Here is a 27,587-nt window from a genome sequence, read left to right as displayed (position 1 = left end):
CTCCTGACGAATCCTACCCCGAGACGGCGAGCTCAATCGCCGACGACGTCAACTTCTTCATGAACAACTTCACAGCCGAGGAGGCCGAGGACTATTCTGGGGTCCGCGACCCCGACGCATTGCGCTCGTTCCAGCTTGCGACGGCTTATTGCCTCACCTGCTCTGAGGACTCCAGCGAGGGGGATTATGATCCCGCCCGAGAATGTTTCATGGCCGACCTTGCGGACGAGCAAAACGACAACACCCCGGGCGATGACGGGGACGACGGGGCGGACGCACAGGGGAACCAACCAGTGGTGTCGCCTGCGGCCCCTTCTTCTTCGTCAAGCTCGGCGGTGCGGCAAGCTCAGCTGGCACAGCTCAAAGAGCTTCAAGCCAAGCTTAACGAGCAACGCCGGCAAACCCAGGAGCTGCGCACCGCGCTCGAGCAGCAGCGCACCGCACGTGGTGCACATGCCCAGGCAGCGGCGCGCGTTGCCCGGGAGCATGTCCTGGTCGACGACAACGTCGACAAACCTCCAGAACTGAAGACGGCCGGCGAAAAACTCATCGCTGCGGCCTACCTACTCCAAGCCATGCCCGAGCCATCGACGCCTTCGGGCCGCAACCTGCGCCGCGAGGCACAGGCACTCATCGAGCAAGCTGCCGTGCAGGAAGCCGAGAGCTCTGCGCCTCGAATGCGCTCGAAAGCTCCAGAGCAGCTCGGTGGGACTGCGCGCCAGGACCACGAGGCTTCTGTGCACACTCCACCGGCAGGGAAGGGCAAGGCAGCCGTAGCGCCCGGTACGAAGGCACCCTCGGTGCACGACCGCATCGGAAGGCCTCCCGCGACGGAGCGTCTCCACGACACACGCGGGCACGCCGAGGACGGCGACACCCGCTACATCGTCGGCGGCAGGAAGTACACCCCTCGGCGGGGTGGACGCTTCGACCCCGAGCACGACAGGGGTGAGTCACCGGAGCCTCCGGGCACCCGGGTGTTCAGCCGGGAGATTCGAACTACTTCTTTTCCCCCGCGCTTTCGACAACCCACCACCCTCGTCAAGTACTCGGGCGAGACTGATCCTGCAGTCTGGCTCAATGATTACCGCCTAGCATGCCAGCTAGGCAGCGCGATGGAAGATGCGGTCATCATCCACAACCTTCCTCTTCACCTTGCTGATGCCACACGAACGTGGCTCGAGCACTTGCCTGCGGACCAGATCCACAACTGGGCCGACTTAGTCAAGATCTTCGTGGGCAACTTCCAGGGCACATACGTGCGCCCTGGGAACTCTTGGGACCTCAAAGGATGTCGCCAGAAGCCCAGCGAGTCCCTGCGCGACTACGTGCGGCGCTTCTCCAAGCAATGCACCGAGCTCCCCAGCGTCACCCACGTCGAGGTCATCAACGCCTTCCTCGAGGGTACGACGTGCAGGAACCTGGTGCACGAGCTTGCGAGAAGCCGACCCGCCAACACGAATGAGCTGTTCGATGCCTCCACCAACTACGCCGCCGGCGAGGAGGCTGTTGGTGCCATCTTCGACGATAAGCCGAGCAAGCGCAAGGACAATGCGCCCGCGGAGGGCAGCAACGTCAAGCCCAATGCCCCCGCCAAGAAACAGAAGCGGGGGAGGAAGGGAAAGAAGCCGGTCCCACTGAACCAGCGCGGATCGGGGCGGGCAGAGGACTCCGAGGAGGCCTTCGCTGCCGCCCCGGACCGCAAAGGACCTCGAGGCCCCCCTCGAGGCGGTGGTGGCCTGTTCGACGACATGCTTAAGAAGTCATGTCCTTACCACAAGGGCTCGGTCAATCACACCCTCGAGCAGTGTGAGATACTCAAGAAGTATTACAACTGCGTCACGCACCGCGACGAGGATAAAAAGAAGGATGCTGGCGACAAAGATGGAGATGACGAGTTCCCCCCGGTGGAGAACGCCTTCTTCATCTTTGGAGGACCAACGACGAACATGACCTCTCGGCAGCGCAAGCGTGAGCGCCGGGAAGTTTTCTCCGTCACCAAAGCCACGCCATCCTACCTTGATTGGTCGAAGGATACCATTTCCTTTGGCCGCGAGGATCACCCCGACTACGTCCCGCACCCGGGACGGTATCCGCTCGTTGTCGACCCCATCATCGGCAACACCCGCTTCTCCAAGGTACTCATGGACGGAGGCAGCAGCCTGAACATCATGTACGCCCACACCTTGGAGCTCATGGGGATTGGACTGAACAAGCTTCATCCCAGCAAGTCGCCATTTCATGGCGTTGCGCTGGGGAAGCGCGTCCAAACCCTCGGCCAGATCGAACTACCTGTCTGCTTCGACACGGCAGCCAACTTCCGCAAGGAAGTACTCACCTTCGAGGTGGTGGGGTTTCGGGGATCCTATCATGCCATTCTTGGTCGTCCCTGCTATGCCAAGTTCTTGGCCATCCCCAACTACACCTACCTCAAGCTGAAGATGCCGGGTCCGAAGGGCGTCATCACCGTCGGCTCTTCGTTCGAGCACGTTTACGAGTGCGACGTCGAGTGCGTTGAGCACGCAGAGGCTCAAGCGGAGGACGAGGTCCTCGCAGCCACCCTCGACAAAATGGCAAGCGAGGCCTTGGACCCCCAGGCACCGACACTCGGGAAGCTTCAAGCCCGCCGAGGGTATGAAGAAGGTGCCCCTTGACCCGAGCCACCCCGATGACAAGGCGTTACAAATCAGCGCCACCCTCGATGGCAAATAGGAAGTGGTGCTCGTCGACTTTCTCCGCGCCAATGCAGACATCTTTGCGTGGAGCCTCTCGGATATGCCTGGCATACCGAGGGAGGTCGCCGAGCACTCCCTTGATATCCGACCCAACTCCAAGCCGGTGAAGCAGCGCCTGCGACGCTTCGACGAGCTCAAGCGTCGGGCGATCGGCGAGGAGTTGCAGAAACTTCTGGCGGCCGGGTTCATCAAGGAGGTATTCCATCCCGAGTGGCTAGCTAATCCTGTATTTGTGAAGAAAAAGAGTGGAAACTGGAGGATGTGTGTAGATTACACTAGTTTAAATAAGACATGTCCGAAGGTTCCCTTTCCTTTGCCACGAATTGATCAGATTGTAGATTCTACTGCGGGGTGTGAACTTTTATCCTTTCTTGATGCTTACTCTAGTTACCATCAAATCAAGATGAAAGATTCCGACCAGCTCGCGACTTCTTTTATCACACCTTTCGGCATGTACTGCTACGTCACGATGCCCTTTGGCCTCAGAAATGCTGGAGCTACGTATCAGCGGTGTATGCTCCACGTTTTTGGGGACCATCTCGGGCGCAACGTAGAGGCATATCTCGATGATATCGTTGTAAAATCCAGGAAGGCGGACGACCTGATTGCTGATCTCAGGATCGCATTCGATTGCCTACGGGCCAAAGGGGTAAAACTCAACCCCGAGAAGTGCGTGTTCAGGGTGACTCGAGGCATGCTCTTGGGCTTCATTGTCTCCCAGCGGGGCATCGAACCCAACCCTGAGAAAGTCTCAGCCATCACTCGGATGGGACCGATCCGAGACCTAAAGGGGGTACAGAGGGTCATGGGATGCCTAGCGTCTCTCAGCCGGTTCATCTCGCGTCTTGGCGAGAAAGGCTTACCCCTGTATCGACTTTTGAGGAAAACCGAGCGCTTCACGTGGACCCCCGAAGCCCAAGAAGCCCTCGACAGGCTGAAGGCAATGCTCACTCATGCCCCCATTCTCACACCACCCACGGACGGCGAGCCCCTCTTTCTGTACGTAGCCGCAACGACTCAAGTGGTCAGCGCGGTGGTCGTTGTCGAAAGACAAGAGGAGGGCCATGCTCTGTCCGTCCAACGGCCGGTGTACTACATCAGTGAGGTGTTGTCTGAAACTAAGACACGCTATCCGCAGATTCAGAAGCTGCTCTACGCGGTGGTTTTGGCTTGGCGCAAGCTGCGCCACTACTTTGAGGCCCATCCCGTCACCGTGGTCCCGTCTTTCCCTTTGGGAGAGATAGTCCGCAACCGGGAAGCCGAGGGTAGAATCGCCAAATGGTCTGTGGAGCTGATGGGAGAAACTCTCACCTACGCCCCCCGCAAAGCGATCAAGTCCGAAGTCTTGGCTGACTTCGTGGCTGAGTGAACAGACACTCAGCTACCCCCACCGCAATCCAGGCCGAATGCTGGACCATGTACTTCGACGGGTCGGTGGTGAAAACCGGCACCGGTGCCGGCCTCCTTTTCATCTCACCGCTGGGGAACACATGCGGTACATGATACGCTTGTATTTCCCTGCGTCTAACAATATGGCGGAATACGAGGCCGTCCTCAGTGGCCTCCGCATCGCCATCGAGCTCGGCGTCAAACGCCTCGACGTACGCGGTGACTCTCAACTCGTCATCGACCAAGTAATGAAAGAGTCTAGCTGCCACGACTCAAAGATGGAGGCATACTGCAATGCAGTGCGCCGCCTCGAAGATAAGTTCAATGGCCTAGAACTCAACCATGTCCCGCGCTAGTATAACGAGGACGCCGACGAACTAGCCAAGATTGCGTCGGGGCGGACCACTGTCCCCCCGAACATCTTCGCTCGCGATATCACCAAGCCCTCCGTCGAATTCAAGCACCCAACGGAACTGGGCCCCTCGTCCGCCGGGCCCTCCGGCGGGAGTCCCCCGGCGGACGAGGCCGAGCCCTTGGACATTGACTTCGGGACCACCTCCGCGGACGAGGCCGAAGCAATGGATGTCGACGAGGCCCCCACCTCGCAAGATTGGCGCGTCCAGTACCTTGACTGGATGATTCAAGGGGTCCTACCCTCGAACCGCGCTCAGGCGCGGTGCCTCGCTAGGCGGGCCAAGTCCTTCGTCCTGATCGACATCGAGCTATACAAGCGCAGTCCCTCAGGAGTCCTGCAGCGATGCATTCCTATCCCCGAGGGAAAGGAGCTGATCCGCGATATCCACGCAGGCGTCTGCGGCCACCATGCCGTGCCACGCACCCTCGTGGCGTTTCAGCAAGGTTTTTACTAGCCCACCGCAGTTGCCGACGCCACCGACGTCGTGCGGACCTGCGGGGGTTGCCAGTTCTATGCTCGAAAAACACACCTCCCCGCGCACGTTCTGCAGACCATCCCCATTACATGGCCTTTCGCTGTGTGGGGGCTGGACCTCGTCGGTCTTGTCGTGGTGCTGCAAACCACAGCCGGGTGGCGGAAGGCACCCGCCTCAACTCAGAGGGTGTGTACTCGGGGGTTAGCTAGTCCTAGTTAGATCTCGCTCAAGAACATGATGAACACAGCAAGATTTAGAGTGGTTCGGGCCGCCGGAGCGTAATACCCTACGTCCACTGTGTGATGTATTGCCTTGCCTCGAGAGAGTTCGAGAGAGCCTGTGTGTCATGTGTCTGTTTGGGCTTGTAGTGTACAGCGAGCGCCTCCCTTTTATATCTCAAGGGAGGCGCGTACCCTTGAGCTGGGCATTGTATCTTTGTATCTTTTGCGTTATGTAACAAACATTGTACTAGTTGATCTTTCCTTTGCAATCTTGATGTACATGGCTTGCGCGATGGATGCCAGAGGCCGGGTTTACGAGGTCGGACCTCTACCGCTCTGAGCCGCGCGTTAGCCGACGGTACGATGGATGCCAGAGGTCGGGTTTACGAGGGTGGCCCCCAACCGCTCTGAGCCGCACGCTAACTCTATCTTATTACAAAGGAAAATTTTATTTCCCTGCTCTGCCTAGGTGTAAAACTTACTCTGATGCTCTATGTTCTATGGGTTAGGCAGCGGCACTCCATCTTCTGTGGCGAGGCGAACGCACCCGGGCCGGCATACCTCTGTGACCTTGAAGGGCCCCTCCCAGCTGGGGGAGAGTTTGTGGAGCCCCGCTCGGTTCAGGATCCGTCTGAGGATGAGGTCGCCAGCCTGAAGCTCCCTACTGTGCACGAACCGTTGATGATAGCGCCGGAGCGCCTGGTTGTAGCGTGCATTTCGGATTGCTGCTCGCCACCTTCGTTCGTCAACGAAGTCCACGTCGTCACGCCGCAACTGCTCCTGCATGGATTCGTCAAAAGCCTGGACCCTTGGTGAGCCCAGGTGAATTTCTGGGGGAAGGCATGCTTCAGCCCCGTAGACCAGGAAGAATGGAGTCTCCCCGGTGGCTCGGTTGGGTGTCGTCCGGTTGCCCCACAGTACGCACGGAAGCTCGTCAACCCATTTGGCACCATGCTTCTTCAAGCAGTTGTAGGTGCGGGTCTTGAGTCCCCTGAGGATCTCTGCATTCGCTCTCTCAACCTGTCCATTGCTGCGGAGATGTGCCACGGACGCAAAGCATAGCTGGATGCCGATGTCCTCACAGTACTCTTGGATGAGTCTGCTTTTGAATTGGGTCCCGTTGTCCGTGATGATGCGGTTTGGGACGCCAAATCTGCACACAATGGACTTGAGGAATGCGACTGCTGATTTTTTTGTGATATTCACCACAGGGGTAACCTCCGGCCACTTTGTGAATTTCTCAATGGCGACGTAGAGGAACCGGTACCCACCGACGGCCCGGGGGAAAGGCCCTAGGATATCCACACCCCACACGGCAAATGGCCATGAGGGCGGAATCATTTGCAGAGCTTGAGCCGGTGTGTGAATTTGCTTTGCATGGAACTGGCATGCTTTGCAGGATTTTACCAGCTCAGCTGCATCCTGGAGTGCTGTTGGCCAGTAGAAACCATGCCGAAAGGCCTTGCCAACAAGCGTGCGAGATGAGGAATGACTCCCACACTCGCCTCCATGGATCTCCGCGAGCAACTCACGGCCCTCTTCCTGGGAAATGCACAGCATGAGAACACCATTGGCGCCACGGCGGTAGAGATCCCCTTCTACCACCGCGTAAAGTTTAGCCAATCAGACTATGCGCTCAGCGGACACATCGTCATCAGGGAGGATGTTATCTTTCAGGTAGCCCCGGATCTCGGAGATCCATGCATCGGGGCTTCCCTGAGCAGGTGGGGGTGGATCCACGAGGTCTCCAGGATCCTCGACAGAGCACACAGCCCAGGTTGGGCACCATAGGTGGGATGCCGCCGGGATCGCTAGCTTCGGGGTGCTAGCTTGATCCCCGTCACCCAGTTCGGCAGGCTGGGCGGTTGGTCTCAGCAGCCGTCTTTCGAAGACGCCCTCGAGCACGGATGCCCAGGTAGATGCTCTCGCGGAGAGATCATCTGCTGCTGAGTTGAGTTCGCGGGGAACATGTTGCAGTTCAAGGCGTCGAAGTCCTTCTCGAGCTTCCTCACGTATATGAGGTATGCCGCGAGCTAGGGATTGTTGCAGCTGCAAGCCCCTCTGACCTGCTTGACTATTAGTTGTGAGTCCCCCTTCACCAGAAGCTGCCGGACCCCAGAGACAGGGCTTGCGTCAGGCCAAAGATCAGGGCTTCGTACTCCGCCATGTTGTTGGTGGCCTTGAACTCAAGGTGCACCATGTACTTCAGCTGATCTCCGTTTGGGTCGATGAGGACCACACCAGCTCCGGCCCACTTCTCGCGGGCGGACCCGTCGAAGAAGAGTGTCCAGTGGGGCTCGGTGAAGATTGGTGTCCTGATTTCCGGCTCCAAGGGTCCGGCGTTGAAGTCCGGACCCCCAAAATTGCTTGGGGAAGGAGTCAACTCCGCTATGAAATCAGCCAGGATCTGGCTCTTGACTGCATGGCGAGGCTGGAAGTCCAGTTGGAACTCAGCCAGCTCTGCCGCCCACGTGGCGATATTGCCTGTGGCGTTGGAGTTGTGCAGGATCGCTCTTAGCGGGTAAGAGGTCACTACGACAACTCGGTGCGCCTGAAAGTAGTGGCGCAGTTTCCTGGACGCAATAAGTATCGCATAGATAAGCTTATGCGTCTCAAGATACCTGGCCTTCTCCTCGTGTAGGACTTCGCTGATGTAGTAGATTGGCTTTTGGATGGTCCGGACCCTGGTGACCGGGTCCGGCTTGCCCTTGTCCGCTTTGTCTGGTCCTTGGGCCCCCAGCGGCTCTGGGTTCTCACTGGGACAAGGCTCCTCCGGACCCCCTTGTGCGGGGTCTAGACCTTCAGGCTGGGGTGAGGCTGACGGGCCCCCGTGTCCGGGGTCCGGCTCACCATCCTTGGCCGGGGAGACCCTGGTGTTCCCCTGGCGAGCTTGCTCCGTCCTTTCGGCGACTAGCACCATGCTGACCGCCTCCGCAGACGCAGCTAGATACAGAAACAATGGCTCACCGGGCTCTAGAGCCACCAATACTGGCAGTGAGGTGAGGTGCTACTTCAGTTCCTGGAAGGCCTGTTCAGCCTCTTCGGTCCAAGAAAATGGACCGGACCTCCTCAATAGCTTGAAGAAGGGGAGGGCTCTCTCAGCCAGCCTCGTTATGAAGCGGCTAAGAGCAGCGAGAGATCCAGTAAGCTTCTGGACGTCCTTGATGCGGCCAGGAGGCCTCATCGCTTTGATCGCCTTGATCTTGGCTAGGTTTGCCTCGATGCCTCGATGTGAGACCAGGAAACCCAGTAGCTTCCCTGCTGAGATGCCGAAGATGCACTTCTCGGGGTTCAGCTTCGTGCGCGTGGCGCGGAGCTGGTCGAAGACAAGGGATAGGTCCTCCACTAGTGTTGACCCTACCTTAGTCTTGACCACAATGTCATCGATATAAACCTCAACAATATCTCTAATTAGATTACAGAAGGTTTTGTTCATAGCTCGTACAAACGTGGGTAAGGCATTCCGTTGACCATATGGCATGACAATATAGCAATAAAGAACATCTACTATTACAAAAGCAGTATGATTCCTATCCTCTCTAGACATCTGAATCTGGTGAAAACCAGAGTATGCATCTAGGAAAGACAAAAGGTCACACCCGGAGGTGGAGTCCACGATCTGATCGATACGTGGAAGAGGATAGGGGTCTCTAGGACAGGCCTTGTTGAGGCTGGTGTAGTAGATGCACATCCGAAGCTTCCCATTGGCCTTTGGAACGACGACCGGGTTGGCCAACAACTCAGGGTGGCGGACCTCCTCGATGAAGCCAGCGTGTAGGAGCTTGCGGACTTCTTCGCGGATAGAGCCTCACGTTGGATATGACAGGAGCGGTGACTAGAGGTAGTACACCAGCTCCGGCCATATTCTCCGGGCAGTCGGATGGCCCGAAAGATATGGTGGTGTTCATCCACCTCTGGTGCGGCGCCGCCTTCGGGACCCCCAGCTTCACCGAAAGGACCTCTCGGCGAAGGGTCTTCACGTCCCGCCGGGAGACAAACTCCCAGCTTCCGCCGTACATTACGTACAGCTTCTTGCGGCGGTCGCCGTTGTCGGAATCGGAGTCGTCGTCATGGTAGACGCCCTTCAGCAACCCGAGCGGGGGACTGGTACCCCAGCTCCTTCTCCCCAGCAGTGACTCCGTTATCGGAGGCTTTCTCCTTGCCAGGCCGCTGGCGAGGAGGGGGTGAACCGTCCTTGGAGGACTGCTCACGCCGCCCACTGACACTCTTCGCGAGCTTCTGGATCTCGCGGCAGTCAGCGGTGCTGTAGCGAGCGGTGGGATGCACTGGGCATGAACCTCCGCTTACACCTTGCGGGCGAGGGCGTTTGCCATGCGCATTCTGGCCCCCAGCCGCCGCTGCTGCAGCCGGCACCGCTGCTGGCGCTGCTGCTGCAACGACTGGTCCGCCAGAATGCGGCTCCCCGCGACTCCGGTTCTTGTTCTTCTTCTTCTTGCCACCGCCCTGAGCGGTAGCACCGGAGCCACCAGCCTTGGCGTCTCCGTCTTGGGGGGCTGAGTGCCATCAACGGCCCTCGTTAGCCCTGGCACACTTGTCTGCCAGGGAGAAAAGCGTAGTAACCCTTTCCACCTCGTGCGTCGCCAGCTTCTCGAGCATCTTCTCGTCACGTACCCCCTGGCGGAAAGCAGTGATAATAGATGCATCGGAGATACGAGGAATGGTACCCCGTACCTTGGTGAAGCGCGAGATGAAGGCCCGGAGCGTTTCTCCGGGTTTTTACCTCATGGCGTGAAGGTGTGCCTCCACACCATGCTGCTGGTATGCGCTGGCAAAGTTCACTGTGAACCTCGCACAGAGCTCCTCCCAGGACTGGATCGTCCCAGGTGTGAGGTTCATGAGCCAAGTCTGGGCTGGCCCAGACAAGGCTACATGAAAGTAGCTCGCCATGACGGCGCCGTTACCACCAGCTGCTGTGATGGCGGTAACGTACACCTACAGGAATTCCGACGGGTTAGTGGTACCGTCGTACTTCTCCGGCAGGTGCGGGCGGAACTTGGACGGCCATGCCACGGCGCGGAGGTGCTCCGCCACCGCAGCGTAGCCCACCCCAGCCACTGGTGCGCCCAACTGTATCCGGGCGTTCACCGGGGGCTTGGGTGCCACCACGTCCAAGTCGGCGTTGAGGTTGCGACCCTCAATGTTGAGACGGCGCTCTCGCGCCCTCTCGACGGAGATGCGGGCATCCTCTCTCGCACGCCGACGGTTGAGCTCCGCCCGCAGGTCTTCTGTTCGTGCACCCCTCATGGTGGGGGAGCGCACGGACGCCGACGCACCGCCCTGACGCTGGCGGTAAGGTACCATCGCATTGCCGGGCGGAGGTCGTTGCCAAGTCCTTACAGAACTGGGGGAGGCCTGAGCCAGGTGGAGGAGACGGTCAACGTCGTCCCGCCACTGCCTCAGGGCGTCTGGCGAGGCTGCAGCAGCCGGGGGGTTGCGAAGCAACTCCCTAGCCGCTGCCAGGGCTCCGCCACTCGCAGCTTGTGAGGGGGCCCTTGATGGGCGCCCTGACTCTTGCCAGTGAGTAGCGCGCGCCGCCGCCGACGGTGGCTGCTCCACAGGCACAGTAGCCCCTGGAGCAGGAACACGAGAGGCCTGTGGCGTGGAGGACGCCACACCCTCTGTCATCTCCACGTCGTCCACACAAACCATGGAGACGAGGAAGAGATGAACTGAAACTAGCTATAGCCCCCTACCTGGCGCGCCAAATGTCGTGGTGCTGCAAACCACAGCCGGGTGGCGGAAGGCACCCGCCTCAGCCCAGAGGGTGTGTACTCGGGGGTTAGCTAGTCCTAGTTAGATCTCGCTCAAGAACACGATGAACACAGCAAGATTTAGAGTGGTTCGGGCCGCCGGATCGTAATACCCTACGTCCACTGTGTGCTGTATTGCCTTGCCTCGAGAGAGTTCGAGAGAGCCTGTGTGTCATGTGTCTGTTTGGGCTTGTAGTGTACAGCGAGGGCCTCCCTTTTATATCTCAAGGGAGGCGCGTACATGGCTGCTGGGTCCCCGACAGGTGGGCCCAACGATGTAGTATAAAATAACATACTGTTCATACATTATAGCATCGCAAGCAAAAGAGATCTCTCTTCTGGATTCCCTCGCCTGCTCCTGGAGTCCCCCGTTCAGCATGTCCAGGCGCTGTCTTGTCGGAACGGTGCCAGATGTAGCTAGCGGCGTCGCCTGCCACGTAGCTGAATGGGCTGAGTAGCTTGCGGCGTAGGCGGCATGATGGAAAAGAGCCGTGCCGTCGTATCCATTTAATGCAGCAGACGGGCTCTACGCGGGTGCGGCACAGGCGGCTGCACTGTGTACCTTGGTAATACGCGGTCCACAGTGAGGCCTGACAAAGGCTATCCCGCGTGCCGCGGTGGCAGAGCACGCCTCAACCATCTGCATTAAATGCAGTGGGTGGGCGAGTCTTCCAGCGGAAGGCTCGCGCACGAGCCCACGCCCGTGCCTCCGGGACACGTGGCGGCTCTGGACCCCCGCACAGTAAGGGAGGTCTGGATGGACGCAGGAGGTCCTGGACCTCTATGGGAGGTCCGAGGCCTCGGCTGTCAACTCGGAGCTTCCCATCCTTAGGGGCACGTGGCGTCTCCGGATCTATCCCCAGGCGGGGAACAGGTCCGGGGCCATTGTGTGGCAGCCCCGCCTAAATTAAACCGGCTTAAGCGCGCTAACCATCATCAAAACAACAATCAAGGTTAACACGCACTTAAAACGGAGTAATCCGGCAGTGCTGTCGGGTAAAATCCCGATTAAACCACTTGAACAGGATCGACAAAGCAGTCCAGAGAATGCAACATTCCACAAATTTTACAGCATAGAGTATGAAATTGAATTATTATTACAAACCAGGTTTGAATTCATAAAAGTATAACAGAGTTTAAGTTTGACGGAAAACGAACGATAGTCTAGCGACGAAACAAGACGTCATGATGAAGCCCGTACATGACGTCAGCCACATCCTCAGATGTACCACCTGAAAAACAAAGCCACAAGCAAGGCTGAGTATACTAATACTCAGCAAGGCTTACCCGACTAAGGGTATACTTAGCCCTTTATCTAGACATGCAAGGCTTTTGGCTTGAGGGTTTGTTTGCCGAAAAGCAGTAAAGAGTAGATCCTTAATTTTATATTTTAGTTTTCAGGTTCTAGTTCAATTAACCATTCTAGGTGAGCATCTATCCAATAGCATACATGGTGGGAAACAATTATCTTTCAACATTCAACCAACCATATTCATCATCATCATCTTTCACTTCTTACTCTATGTAGCAGAAGAGTTAAGCAGTCCCATTATCCGTGAGAGGCGGACGATTCGAATCGAATTTGTTAACCTTGCAAGGCAGACCTAAACACACGTCACGTGGTTACTCCCAGAGTCACACGTGCAACATTTCCCCTTTCTTTCCGGGTTGTGGATCAGGGTCACCGTCCTCGACTACAGAGTACGACGACTCTGCACCCGCATGTGCGCGCATGAGAAACAACGTTCAAAGAAGGTGAGGGAGAAGTCCACTTGCCGGGCCAATCAGGTACTTAAGCTTACCGATTACCATATTCTCGGCATGTGTTTAGTACGTTCAAACGCTTAACTACCACTACCACACACTGCGGCCTTATCACATTTCACTAAACAGACGGGACATCCCAAGTACCACAGTCCCGCCCGTAGGCCTTATAGTTGCAGCAGGTAGTAAACATCCAACTCCTATATTTCTCGCGAGTGACAGGAAATCACTCGACTTCTACCGAAACATTAGCATAGCCAACTAGCGACCTACACATACTAGTGTTCAAACATCGGTACCTAGGATTATGCAATTAAGGTTCCAGTCAACTCCTGTAAACTTAAATGCACAAATAGATAGGAACAATAATAAGTTGCATAAATTTAAAATAGTAGGTCATGCTCCGGGGCTTGCCTGGAATTAACACTAGGTTAGTGTTAGTTAGAGAACAACTGCTCGGCGAGCATCTTCCTTCGGTCGTGCACATCGGGATCCATCCGTCCATCTTCTGGATGTGTCCACCATTCACCGTCTTCTGGCTTGACTCCAACGTCGCGTCCTTCACGTGATTCATCTATCGTACCTAAATGAAATGCAACAATGCATATGTATGAATGCACAGTTTCGAGTTGCTCAACAATATAGATGTTATTATTTTTTTTCCTTCACGATAAAGTTGTAGTCCACATAAAACTTAAGTCAAGAAAACACTTATTTCATTTCCTACTTACTGGGCAGTCATTTATAGAGTAGTAACTTGATGCAATTTAGTTCATAAAAACAACGTGGGGTGGCTTCCCAGAATCTGGCTAAGTCATAAAACGCAAGTGTTTCAACAGACACTAATTAAACAAAGATAAAAGGTACAGGTCAAAACATGCAAGTAAAGATAAGGGATTCTTCACTAAGTGTTGGCGATCTCATGATGAGACTACTGTATATTTTTCAGATTTAAACAAGCGCTATAAAAGGCATCCAAAGTAAATCAAGTTATAGTAACATAGACCAAGTTCAATTTATTCAGACCAAAATACTAAGTTTCAGTGGCTAAAATTTTACAGGAATGTTCATGTACTGAAAATCAAGCTCTAATAAAAACATGAGATTTTTCTAATAAAAGAAACTAGGGCTTTTGATTTACAAAGTTTATTCATGAATAAATCAAAAGTACTAGTTACACATTACTAAAAATTCCCAAAATTTTTCTATATCATCTATAAACAAAATTAAGACTGTAATAAAAATTTCAGATCAAGAAAACTAGTATAGAACCCTGTGGATTTAACTCTATTTAACACAAGCATAAACCAAGATCTAATGAAATATATAGCTAGAGTTGTCAAAATGTACTCAAATTTTTACAGTACTCTATTCATCTATGGTGTAGCAAACTGTCCAAAAACTAGCCTTAGTTCATGACTACAACAGGAGATACATACAAAGGTGTATAAAACTAATATTTAATATAGAGATAAAACTATTGGTCAAATGCAAAACTGGATGTAACAAAAGTTGTAGGTCCTGTTGCAAGGATTCCAAAACATTTGGATTTGTATTTTTCTGATTTTTCTACGATTTTCTAGGTATTTTCAAAGTTCGCTGTTTTGAGTTCATGGCGTTTTTGCGCTTGGCCCCCTGGACTTCTGTTTCTTCTAACCGTAGGTCCCTGGACGGACCAGGAACAGAGGAACGACGGCGGTCCGTTTCCCGGCGAGGAGAGGCACCGGAGGTGGGGGCTAGGTTGGGGGAAATGGAGAGGAGGTCGAGCCGCACCTGTAGATGGTCTCGGTGGAGGCTGAGGTGGCCCGTAGCGGGCTGTCCGCGGGCGGCGGCGGCCGGCGGCGGCCCTGTGCCGCGGCTGCGGCACTCCGGCGAGTGGGAGGCGGCCTGGCTGGGCTTGGGAGGACCAGTGGAGGTCGAGGAAGCTCGCTAAAGGGTCGGTTTGGGGAGAGGAGGGGCGCAGGAGGAGGCTCGGCGGCGGCCTAGGTGGAGGCGGCGGCCATGGTGTGGTGGCGCCTCTGCGCGTCCAGGGAGAGACGGTGGGCAGGCCTGGGAGATGCACGGGACGAGAGAGATGCTATCTGGGCGCTGAGTTGTGGCGGAGGAGGGGCAGGGCAGGGGTTTCGCGGCGAGCTGCGAAGCGGCACACGGCACGGCTCGGCGTGTTCGTCGCCGTGGCGCGTCGACGGCCGTCCTCGGCGTGCGCGTAGGGAGATGGCGCCGCGTGGCGATGTCGCGAAGCTTCAGGGAAACACCAGAGGCGCGGAGAGGGCTGGGGCGCGGCGCGTGGCCGGCGGCGCTGGCAAACGCCGTCGTCACGGCGAGAACAGAGAGGGAGGTGTGAGGGGATGGAGGTAATGGCAGTTTCGTAAATAAAGCGAAGTTCAAAACTCCAGTTTGAAAACTAAAATTTTCTCCTTCTACATGGCCTCAAATGAAAAACTTTTGAATACCAAACTTGCTTAGAATTTCGAGAGCTACAACTTTCGTTTTAGGCAAAAGTTCATTTGAAGCTTCGTTTGAAAGATACAATTTAAAACTTAAGTACATTTGAAAATGTCCTGTGCGCTTCGAAATTCAAATGTTTCTTCCATTTTTGTGCGGCAACAAAAAAAAAACTTTGAACACGAAAGTTGTTCGTATTTTGAAAACCTACAACTTTGGTTTTGGACAAAAATTCATTTGAGCTATATTTTAGAAATTATTTTCAAAGCAGATTAGTTTGAGATTTGACAGATAAATTAAATCTTTGAACACTACGGTTCAAAGGACCTGTCATTTTATGTTCAAACTTTTATTTTCTCTCTTTAACTTCAACAAGACTTTGATTTAACATGATTTTAGAGAGACGCCTATTCGCTTTCATATGTATACTTGCATTGGTTTACAAAATTATTTACGGTTTCTGACCTATGCATCTATACACATACACATGCATGCACACATAAATGTATTCGAGTCCATCTTCTTGGTTGATTATGCATAATATCGTATTTAATATTTCTTACTTAGCATTTTAAAACTCTGGGATGTCACAGCCTACCCCCCTTAAAAAGAATCTCGTCCCGAGATTCCGAACGATTAAAGTCACAATAGAGAAGATTGATGTTGACGATATGATCCTTTGCAGATAAGAATTGAGAACTCAGAGAGAGTTTTTTTTTTTTTAAACAAGGTATGGTATTATGAGTAGTAGAGATTAATCGTACCATTGTGTGAACTAATCAATTGTTTTTTCCACACTAAAAAGCTCCAGGGCTTCAGTTTTTGTAGCAAGAGTATGTGGATAATATATGCAGACACAATCACCATCAAAGTCGGCTGGAAAGGACCGATGGACTATTCTAGTACCAACATATAGCAGGATTTTGCAGAGAATAGAGGATCTAAGTCCGGGAAGAATCAATTTCGCAATCTGGTGGTGAATCTAAATAGAAAGGATATCAAGGTGAGTTTTTGCTCAAGGACATTCTTGCTTAAACTGTTGATTAAATTAAACAGTATGATGCGAGATGCATATGTTCGAAGGCCATAAGAATGATGCACCCTCGAAACGTATGATTGCAATGCTAGTGCAATACAATGATGAAATTTTTCCCATGCGAATGAAATGGTGAATATGACATGATGCAATTGCCATGCTGCTGGACCAATGATGCAGACATCATGATGCACCAATGACAATGTTCTTTGATGTATGCATATAGGAGAGGCATAAAATATGATGCGTACACACGAGTTGATGATGCACATGATTCACACCTCATAACCATTCTCTCATGACTAACACCTTGTTAGCTCTATACTCTCGAGTAAAGATCAGAAGTTAGGACACTTAAGGGTTGCATAGAAGGGAATTGTAGTGAGTTACGTCATGCATACCTAGACACCAGCGCGCTCCTAGTAGCTCAATCATGTGGCTGCAGCGCACACGAGAGTCTAGGTTCCGTCGCGGCATCAAGGTCACGTGACTAAACACCACCACAAGAGAAATCAAGACTGGCAACCCAATAGTGCCAGCAATGGCAAGATAGGTTAGAGGGAACTAAAGACAGCCCACGAAGTGATACTCAAACGCATACCCATTAGTCAGTCTACAGATTCCCGATCATGATGCAACACCATGCACTTGACGAATGACATGAAATGAGGTGATGCATGATTATTGCATCAATGACTGTATTTCAAAAGTTTTTATTATCATAAATCTTTTTAATTTATCCAAAATTAACTGAGCAAGAATGAAAGTATAAGTTTTTAAATGTTGAAATCAAGGTAGCCAGCAAGATCAAACATAACATCAAGAGGAATAGAATGATTATTGATGGGGTTTTGTTAACAAACATCATGGCTTAGCCAGGGAGCCATGAAATAATAAAAATAAAAAAAAAACAATGGTTTTGATAGGAATAGATTCAAAGCATTGATCAAGGGTTGGATCGATTGACAGGTTAAGATCAACGGTAAGGTTCACGCAAGACCCAAAGCCACTAACTTACAAAAGACCTTCTCAACTCAAGATCAGACTAGCAGATTGCGTCGGGCACACTAGTACAACAGAAAACCTAGGAGGACATTCAGGTAAAAGCAACATATTTTAATAAAACAACATAACAAGCAAGTCGATCAACCAAATCAAGATATGCCATGATGCATGCACGTCCTATACGTCCTCACAAAATAAAACAACTGCCAAATAGCTTTGGACTTACGGGGTTAGCACCGATGGCTTGGCACAAATTACGTCTCTCCCTATATATATTTAGCCGAGTTCTATTCGTTCTTAACCTATCGAAATCGGGGTTAGCGTACCTGCAGGAAATGAACAGCACAAATAGATATATAAAAATATTCACGACTGGACCCTTCGTGCCAGCACTCATGAACGGCCCCCATGTGTCCTACGCCACATGGGTAACGCATATGCAGTTGCCCACATATTCACCCATACATTACCGTTCACTATAGAAACGGCAGCCATACAATTTTTTTTCCGCCGTATGGCCAACGTTAACATACGCCATCAAAATAGCGTATTCACAAGTTCCTTTACTCCCAATATAATCGACTGATGGTCGGTATATTGGCAGCAGCTCAAGTAGGCCACTGCTTGAGCACAGCGTTCGGTTCACATCACCGACAGGAAGGTCAGACTCCCTCAGCTGACTGAGTATACTTTACTCCCAATATATTCAACCGATAGTTGATATATTGACAGCACCTCAAGTAAGCCACTGCTTGAGGACAGCGTTCGGCTCGCATCACCGACAGGAAGGTCAGACTCTCTCAGCTGACTGAGGATCCTTACCTTCTTACCTTAGCGTAGGTGCGTCGTTACAGAATTTAAGGGTTGATTGTGCACAAAAATAAGGTTTGACAGAAATGTAAAGTGCTGGAAGTCAGAAATAAATAAACCATAGATAGATAGCCACCTAGCAACTTCCCATAATTTTCCCTAGGGCTTTACGATCTAGGCACAATCCTTAACGGACCAACGCATTTGCAAACGCGATTTTTGTGGTCAAGTCTTTAAGAAAACATGTTTTAAGGTTTGTTGTCCCCTCTGAAGTATGCTTTGCAGCTCTGATACCAGCTGTGGCAGCCCCGCCTAAATTAAACCGGCTTAAGCGCGCTAACCATCATCAAAACAACAATCAAGGTTAACACGCACTTAAAACGGAGTAATCCGGCAGTGCTGTCGGGTAAAATCCCGATTAAACCACTTGAACAGGATCGACAAAGCAGTCCAGAGAATGCAACATTCCACAAATTTTACAGCATAGAGTATGAAATTGAATTATTATTACAAACCAGGTTTGAATTCATAAAAGTATAACAGAGTTTAAGTTTGACGGAAAACGAACGATAGTCTAGCGACGAAACAAGACGTCATGATGAAGCCCGTACATGACGTCAGCCACATCCTCAGATGTACCACCTGAAAAACAAAGCCACAAGCATGGCTGAGTATACTAATACTCAGCAAGGCTTACCCGACTAAGGGTATACTTAGCCCTTTATCTAGACATGCAAGGCTTTTGGCTTGAGGGTTTGTTTGCCGAAAAGCAGTAAAGAGTAGATCCTTAATTTTATATTTTAGTTTTCAGGTTCTAGTTCAATTAACCATTCTAGGTGAGCATCTATCCAATAGCATACATGGTGGGAAACAATTATCTTTCAACATTCAACCAACCATATTCATCATCATCATCTTTCACTTCTTACTCTATGTAGCAGAAGAGTTAAGCAGTCCCATTATCCGTGAGAGGCGGACGATTCGAATCGAATTTGTTAACCTTGCAAGGCAGACCTAAACACACGTCACGTGGTTACTCCCAGAGTCACACGTGCAACATTTCCCCTTTCTTTCCGGGTTGTGGATCAGGGTCACCGTCCTCGACTACAGAGTACGACGACTCTGCACCCGCATGTGCGCGCATGAGAAACAACGTTCAAAGAAGGTGAGGGAGAAGTCCACTTGCCGGGCCAATCAGGTACTTAAGCTTACCGATTACCATATTCTCGGCATGTGTTTAGTACGTTCAAACGCTTAACTACCACTACCACACACTGCGGCCTTATCACATTTCACTAAACAGACGGGACATCCCAAGTACCACAGTCCCGCCCGTAGGCCTTATAGTTGCAGCAGGTAGTAAACATCCAACTCCTATATTTCTCGCGAGTGACAGGAAATCACTCGACTTCTACCGAAACATTAGCATAGCCAACTAGCGACCTACACATACTAGTGTTCAAACATCGGTACCTAGGATTATGCAATTAAGGTTCCAGTCAACTCCTGTAAACTTAAATGCACAAATAGATAGGAACAATAATAAGTTGCATAAATTTAAAATAGTAGGTCATGCTCCGGGGCTTGCCTGGAATTAACACTAGGTTAGTGTTAGTTAGAGAACAACTGCTCGGCGAGCATCTTCCTTCGGTCGTGCACATCGGGATCCATCCGTCCATCTTCTGGATGTGTCCACCATTCACCGTCTTCTGGCTTGACTCCAACGTCGCGTCCTTCACGTGATTCATCTATCGTACCTAAATGAAATGCAACAATGCATATGTATGAATGCACAGTTTCGAGTTGCTCAACAATATAGATGTTATTATTTTTTTTCCTTCACGATAAAGTTGTAGTCCACATAAAACTTAAGTCAAGAAAACACTTATTTCATTTCCTACTTACTGGGCAGTCATTTATAGAGTAGTAACTTGATGCAATTTAGTTCATAAAAACAACGTGGGGTGGCTTCCCAGAATCTGGCTAAGTCATAAAACGCAAGTGTTTCAACAGACACTAATTAAACAAAGATAAAAGGTACAGGTCAAAACATGCAAGTAAAGATAAGGGATTCTTCACTAAGTGTTGGCGATCTCATGATGAGACTACTGTATATTTTTCAGATTTAAACAAGCGCTATAAAAGGCATCCAAAGTAAATCAAGTTATAGTAACATAGACCAAGTTCAATTTATTCAGACCAAAATACTAAGTTTCAGTGGCTAAAATTTTACAGGAATGTTCATGTACTGAAAATCAAGCTCTAATAAAAACATGAGATTTTTCTAATAAAAGAAACTAGGGCTTTTGATTTACAAAGTTTATTCATGAATAAATCAAAAGTACTAGTTACACATTACTAAAAATTCCCAAAATTTTTCTATATCATCTATAAACAAAATTAAGACTGTAATAAAAATTTCAGATCAAGAAAACTAGTATAGAACCCTGTGGATTTAACTCTATTTAACACAAGCATAAACCAAGATCTAATGAAATATATAGCTAGAGTTGTCAAAATGTACTCAAATTTTTACAGTACTCTATTCATCTATGGTGTAGCAAACTGTCCAAAAACTAGCCTTAGTTCATGACTACAACAGGAGATACATACAAAGGTGTATAAAACTAATATTTAATATAGAGATAAAACTATTGGTCAAATGCAAAACTGGATGTAACAAAAGTTGTAGGTCCTGTTGCAAGGATTCCAAAACATTTGGATTTGTATTTTTCTGATTTTTCTACGATTTTCTAGGTATTTTCAAAGTTCGCTGTTTTGAGTTCATGGCGTTTTTGCGCTTGGCCCCCTGGACTTCTGTTTCTTCTAACCGTAGGTCCCTGGACGGACCAGGAACAGAGGAACGACGGCGGTCCGTTTCCCGGCGAGGAGAGGCACCGGAGGTGGGGGCTAGGTTGGGGGAAATGGAGAGGAGGTCGAGCCGCACCTGTAGATGGTCTCGGTGGAGGCTGAGGTGGCCCGTAGCGGGCTGTCCGCGGGCGGCGGCGGCCGGCGGCGGCCCTGTGCCGCGGCTGCGGCACTCCGGCGAGTGGGAGGCGGCCTGGCTGGGCTTGGGAGGACCAGTGGAGGTCGAGGAAGCTCGCTAAAGGGTCGGTTTGGGGAGAGGAGGGGCGCAGGAGGAGGCTCGGCGGCGGCCTAGGTGGAGGCGGCGGCCATGGTGTGGTGGCGCCTCTGCGCGTCCAGGGAGAGACGGTGGGCAGGCCTGGGAGATGCACGGGACGAGAGAGATGCTATCTGGGCGCTGAGTTGTGGCGGAGGAGGGGCAGGGCAGGGGTTTCGCGGCGAGCTGCGAAGCGGCACACGGCACGGCTCGGCGTGTTCGTCGCCGTGGCGCGTCGACGGCCGTCCTCGGCGTGCGCGTAGGGAGATGGCGCCGCGTGGCGATGTCGCGAAGCTTCAGGGAAACACCAGAGGCGCGGAGAGGGCTGGGGCGCGGCGCGTGGCCGGCGGCGCTGGCAAACGCCGTCGTCACGGCGAGAACAGAGAGGGAGGTGTGAGGGGATGGAGGTAATGGCAGTTTCGTAAATAAAGCGAAGTTCAAAACTCCAGTTTGAAAACTAAAATTTTCTCCTTCTACATGGCCTCAAATGAAAAACTTTTGAATACCAAACTTGCTTAGAATTTCGAGAGCTACAACTTTCGTTTTAGGCAAAAGTTCATTTGAAGCTTCGTTTGAAAGATACAATTTAAAACTTAAGTACATTTGAAAATGTCCTGTGCGCTTCGAAATTCAAATGTTTCTTCCATTTTTGTGCGGCAACAAAAAAAAACTTTGAACACGAAAGTTGTTCGTATTTTGAAAACCTACAACTTTGGTTTTGGACAAAAATTCATTTGAGCTATATTTTAGAAATTATTTTCAAAGCAGATTAGTTTGAGATTTGACAGATAAATTAAATCTTTGAACACTACGGTTCAAAGGACCTGTCATTTTATGTTCAAACTTTTATTTTCTCTCTTTAACTTCAACAAGACTTTGATTTAACATGATTTTAGAGAGACGCCTATTCGCTTTCATATGTATACTTGCATTGGTTTACAAAATTATTTACGGTTTCTGACCTATGCATCTATACACATACACATGCATGCACACATAAATGTATTCGAGTCCATCTTCTTGGTTGATTATGCATAATATCGTATTTAATATTTCTTACTTAGCATTTTAAAACTCTGGGATGTCACACATTGGCCTGGTGAGGAAGGAGCCTGACCCGTGGGCCTGGCTACTCCATCCTTTGCGCACAGTTACGGATAACTACGCGGGTCCTGTCTTGCCGCAGTAAGAGTGGGTACCCCTGCTACAGGGTACCGACAGGTCCGCTACAGAAGGCGCCCGGGGGCTTCACCCACTTGCTGGTGGCGATCGACAAATTCTCCAAATGGATCGAGGCTCGACCGATCGGCAAAATCAAATCCGAGCAAGCGGTTCTATTCTTCACCGATATCGTCTTCAGGTTCGGGGTCCCGAACTCGATTGTCACCGACAACAACACCCAGTTCACAGGCAAGAAGTTATTGATGTTCTGCGACAGTTTCCACATACGTGTGGATTGGTCGGCTGTGGCACACCCACAGACGAACGGGCAAGTGGAGCGTGCCAACGGCATGATCCTCCAGGGACTGAAGCCAAGAATCTTGAACAAGTTGAACAGATTTGGCCGAAGGTGGCTCACGGAGCTACCCTCGGTCATTTGGAGCCTGAGGACGACCCCGAGCAGAGCCACAGGCTTTACCCCGTTCTTCCTCGTCTATGGCGCCGAGGCCATACTCCCCACGGACTTGGAGTACGGGTCGCCGAGGCTCAAGGCATACCAAGAGCAGCAGAACCAGCGAGCCCGCGAGGACTCGTTGGACCAAGTGGATGAGGTTAGAGACGTGGCGCTCCTACACTTTGCGCGCTACCAGCAGTCTCTACGAATGTATCTGGCGCAGAGAGTCCGGCGTCGAGACCTCAACAAGGGGGACTTGGTGCTGAGGCTTAGACAGGACAGTAGGGGCCGCCACAAGCTCTCACCACCATGGGAAGGACCGTACATAATCACCGAGGTGCTCAAACCTGGCACGTACAAGCTGGCAAATGAAAAAGGCGAAGTCCTCACCAACGCTTGGAACATACAACAGCTACGTCGCTTCTATCCTTAGAATTCCGAGCTATTTGTACATCGTTTGTACTCGCATTTTCGATTTCCCGAAATAATAAAGAAGTACACTTTACTTGTTTATTTTTGGGAACCTTCCGGACCCTCGAGGGCTCGGACGCGCACGAACACTGAGGTACGCTCGGCTTTACCCTCGGCAAAGCCAAGCCTCCCTCGGGGGCTACTACGGGGGGAACCCCCGAACGTCCCCGAAAATCGTCAATGTTTTTTCGAAATATTTCTGTCTCATCCTTAAGCTTCTCGTATACTTGGAAAAAACGGATGCGGGGCATAAGCAACTACGGTACGGGGCCGGCCGAGTCGTGGGGCCGCCTACGCCTCCGGGATACGGCACCCCCCTCACCACCCCACGCCTACGTTGTTTATGAACGCGAAATTCCTCATAGAAGTTTATCTAAGTCGCATACGAGAACACGGAAATAAAGTAAAAAAAACAAAGGCTCGAACGCACAAGGCCTCGATGGGCCACACAGTCGATTTAACGAAAATTAATTTCTTATATTCATAAGATACGATTACAAAGTGTGATTACGATAATCACTAATATATTACATGGGCTTCGAGGCCCAGATTTCCTACAGGCTACCATCCCCCCTTGCGGGTCTTCAGTGGCGTCGAATTCAGCAATGGGAGGGATGTCGGCTTCGAGCTTCTCGGCGAGGATTGTGGCGAACTCCTCCGCGGCTACGTCGGTTTCGTCCATGATGGCCGACGCGGTGTCCGTATCAGCGTCATCGGGAACGACATACCCCGACGACACCATCTGGAGATCACCATCTGGAGATCCATGAGGTAGTGTGTCGAGGCCACGGCGAGGGCCCGGAGGACACCGAGGCGGAAGGTGCTCTTGGCGTGTTCGGCAATCCGACCGCCTAGCGCGCGCAGGCGGTTGATCACCGAACTGCCCAAGACGGCACCCACTCCCTCGAGCCCTTGGCACACGCTCATGGCGGTTTGCTCCAGCTTAGCAAATTCCGCCTGTGCCGCCGTGAGCACAGTGTGAACTGCATCCTTCGCCGCGGACTCGTCCGCCACCTTCTCCCTCAGCTCTGAGCAAAGGAAATCAACATAAGCTACGAAAAGAAACAAACCGACGAAAACTCGAAGGTACTTACCCGTGATACTCTTCTGCGCCTCTTCCCTCTGGGCTCGGGCGGCCTCTTCGAGCGAGAATAAGGAGTCTTCCTTCTCCTTAAGGGTGGTCCCCACGTTCTGGAGGGCCACCTCCTTCTCCTCGAGGGCCTCGCTCTTTTCCCGAAGGGTTCCGGTGAGCGCGATAACGGCCACCTCCTTGTGGAGGATCTCGGTCTCCTATTCTTCGAGCGATGTCCTGAGGTACCGTAGCTCGGCGATCTGCGCCTCGGCTTCCCGAGCCTTCTCCTCGAGCGCTGCTCGGAGGCGTTGCAGCTCGGCAGACTGCGCTTCGGCCTCTCGAGCCTTCTGCTCCACTGCGGCCCTCTGGACATCCCGCTCACCGGTAGCCCGCGCCAAATCCTCCTCCAGCGCCTGCTGACGCGCTCCCAGATCTGCCATTTTAGTGTTGGCTTCGATGTTCTTGAGCTCTAGCTCGGCGTTGTGCTGCCCAAGCTAGCTCATCTGGGAGTACATCCGGGTCATCTCTGCGCTCTTTTCGCGCGAGATTTCCCTCAGCCGCTGCAAGTAGGAGGGCATGGGTAAAAGCACGTTAAAGCCAAATCGAATCCAAGCAATTTTCAGGGGAAAGTATTTACCTGGCTGACCTGGTAATCCATCCCCTGATGGAGCTGGAAGGCGCTGTCGAGGGCTTGCAGGATCTCGCGGCCGACGTCGAGTTGCGCGTTCCAGGCCTCCTCTTCCTCCTGCACTTTGCGGAGGAACTCTGAGGGGAGCCCGGACGGGATGATCGCCCCGTGTTGAGGCCCCTTGGACGTCCCCGCCTCGAGCACATCCGCGCTGGCCGATGCGAACTCGGCGATGTGCATGGCGGCGCTTGCCGCAGCAGCAGGGTCGATTTCCATCGAATCCCCATATTCCTCGCTGCTGTCCGGCAGCTCCACCACCGCCACCATGCTCCCTTCGCCGTCGGCACTGGCACCACCGCGACGATACCCTCGTCCCGGGCCTCGGTGGGCTCCGAGACGGGGGCTCCTTCCACCTCCGGCACCCCTAGCGCCGTCTCCTCTTCTGCGACACTCTTGACCTCGGCCCTCAGGGGCTCGAGGACGAGGGTCTCCACCTCCACATGGTCGGCGGGGCGCTCCTGCGCACCACCACCAGTTTCTCCTTCTGTAATCGGCCGGGCGGCACTGGCCGCGTCGCCCTGACCGGCCTTAACTTCGATGTCCGGCCGGGCGGCGCCATCCGCACCGCCCCGGCCGGTCTCCTCGACGTCGTCGGCTTGGGCGGCTGATTCAGCACCGCTCTTGCCGACGTCGCCCTCCTCCTCCTGTGCTCGAGCTTGCTGGGCCGCCTGGGCCCCTCGAACCATCGCCTCCCGCAGCTTCGCGGCCTCCGCCACAAGGTCCACGGCAGGCAGGAGCTGCGGCGCCGTATGCGGCATGCTGCGGGCCCCGGTCTTGAGGGCCTTGGTCAGGGCGAGCTGCACCGCGTTCTTGGCGACGGCCCCGGGGCTGGAAATCGAGCAACAAAAGCTGAGGACAACAGGATTGAGAAATCGATCAAACACACAACAGAGATGAATTCCAAGTCTACTTACCCGGATCGAGCGCTCATGCTCCGCTTCCTCGTGGCGCTTCTTCGGGCCCGCGGTACCGTGCCGCCCCTCGAAGACTATACCGAGGGCGCCCCCCTCGGGCCAGCCTAGTGCCTCAAAGCTATCAGCACGGGCGTCTCCACGCCCGCCGCCGGAGGGGACGACTCCTGCTCCGCCCCTTCGAGGGATGGATCCGCCGACGACTCCGCCGCGGTCCTTGTTTCTTCCGGTGCCGACGGCGCCCCCTCGCCGTCATCCCACCGGTAGGTCGGCGGGGAACTCGCATCCGCTGCCACCCCGTCGTCCCCCAGAAGGCGGCCCTCGCCGTCCGAGGCCTCCTCCTCCTCCTCGTCCGTGGACTCGGGCGTGGCAGGCCGCGGCTTCCCCTCCGCGCGAGCGATCTTGCACGCCTTGTCGTGCTTTGCCTTCCTCCTCCTCTTTCTCTCGGAATTCGCCTCCGCCGCGTCCTTCCGCCTCTTCAACTTTTCTGCGTGCAGGCAGTTGATCTGGCATTCTTCAGGGACTGGAGGCCTCGAGGGGTGGCACTTCAACCCCTGCGAAGGGCTTGTTGCGCTGGGGGCGACACCCCCCAGTCCCACTTCGGCGGTCGCTCCCGGAGAACTCTGTTGGTGAACGCCGAGAGCGCGCCGCTGTAGTTCTGAAGGTAGAACCACCCTCGGCTCCACCCGGCATTGTTCGTCGTCATCTTGCTGGGGATGTAGAAGTTCTTCCGGGAGTGACGCACGTGGAACGTCAGGCCACCAGCGCGCGCGAACCGCTTCGGTTGGCCCCGCGCGCTTCTATCCCAAGATACCCCTCGCAGACAGCGACGAAGACCACCGCCTGCGTGATGGAGTTAGGGCCGAAGCTGTGCAGCTCCGCTCCATAATACTCGCACAACGCCCGCATGAACCTGCAGACGGGGACGCCGAAGCCTCGCTCATGAAGGCGCACGAAGCTCACAACGTAGCCCTGCGGGGGCTTCGGCTCGGTCTCCTATGGCAGCGGGGAGATCCACGCCGGCGCCCTCGAATTGGTGTTCACCAGCAGCAGCCGGTCGGCGACCAACTGCTCCAGGACCGCCACGGTGGCAGAGGACCTCCCCCACGGCAAGGGCTCCCGGACATCCGACATCTCTGCGAGTCGAGGGGGGATGTGGGAATGAAGGCTCCGGGATGGCAAAGGTGCGCTCTCACTCCTTCTTCTTCCTCCTTTTGCTCTTGGCTGCGCGCTTAGGATGCAGTAGAGGCGGAGAAGGCAAAGTCGGACGAAGGCAAATAGCCAGGTAAGCCCAAACAACCCCTTCCTCTTCACTTTTATTCACCGCGACGGGTGGGTCCGCCGCCACAGCCCGAATCTACCGCATTGAATGCGGTAGATTTCGCTGTCACTGACTGCTGGGCCCTACGGCCGCAGAGTCTCCCACGCGCGCACGCAGCGATAATTGCGGCACGGTAACCGGCGGGTGCGATGCGACTGTTGCACTATCCCATCTGTCAGCCGCTGCCCACGCCGCTTCGTCTGCCCGAGGCTGCCACCTGAAAAGGCGCGCCCGCACCGCACCGAGCAAATTGGGCCACGTCACCCATAATCAGCGGAAGACCCGTGCTCGTGACCGGCGACTCCGCGTCATTCTCTAATCA

The sequence above is a fragment of the Panicum virgatum genome, chromosome 9K, assembly GCF_016808335.1.
Source record: "Panicum virgatum strain AP13 chromosome 9K, P.virgatum_v5, whole genome shotgun sequence".
In the NCBI taxonomy this organism is placed as follows: Eukaryota; Viridiplantae; Streptophyta; class Magnoliopsida; order Poales; family Poaceae; genus Panicum; species Panicum virgatum.
Note: the sequence above shows the minus strand (reverse complement) of the source record.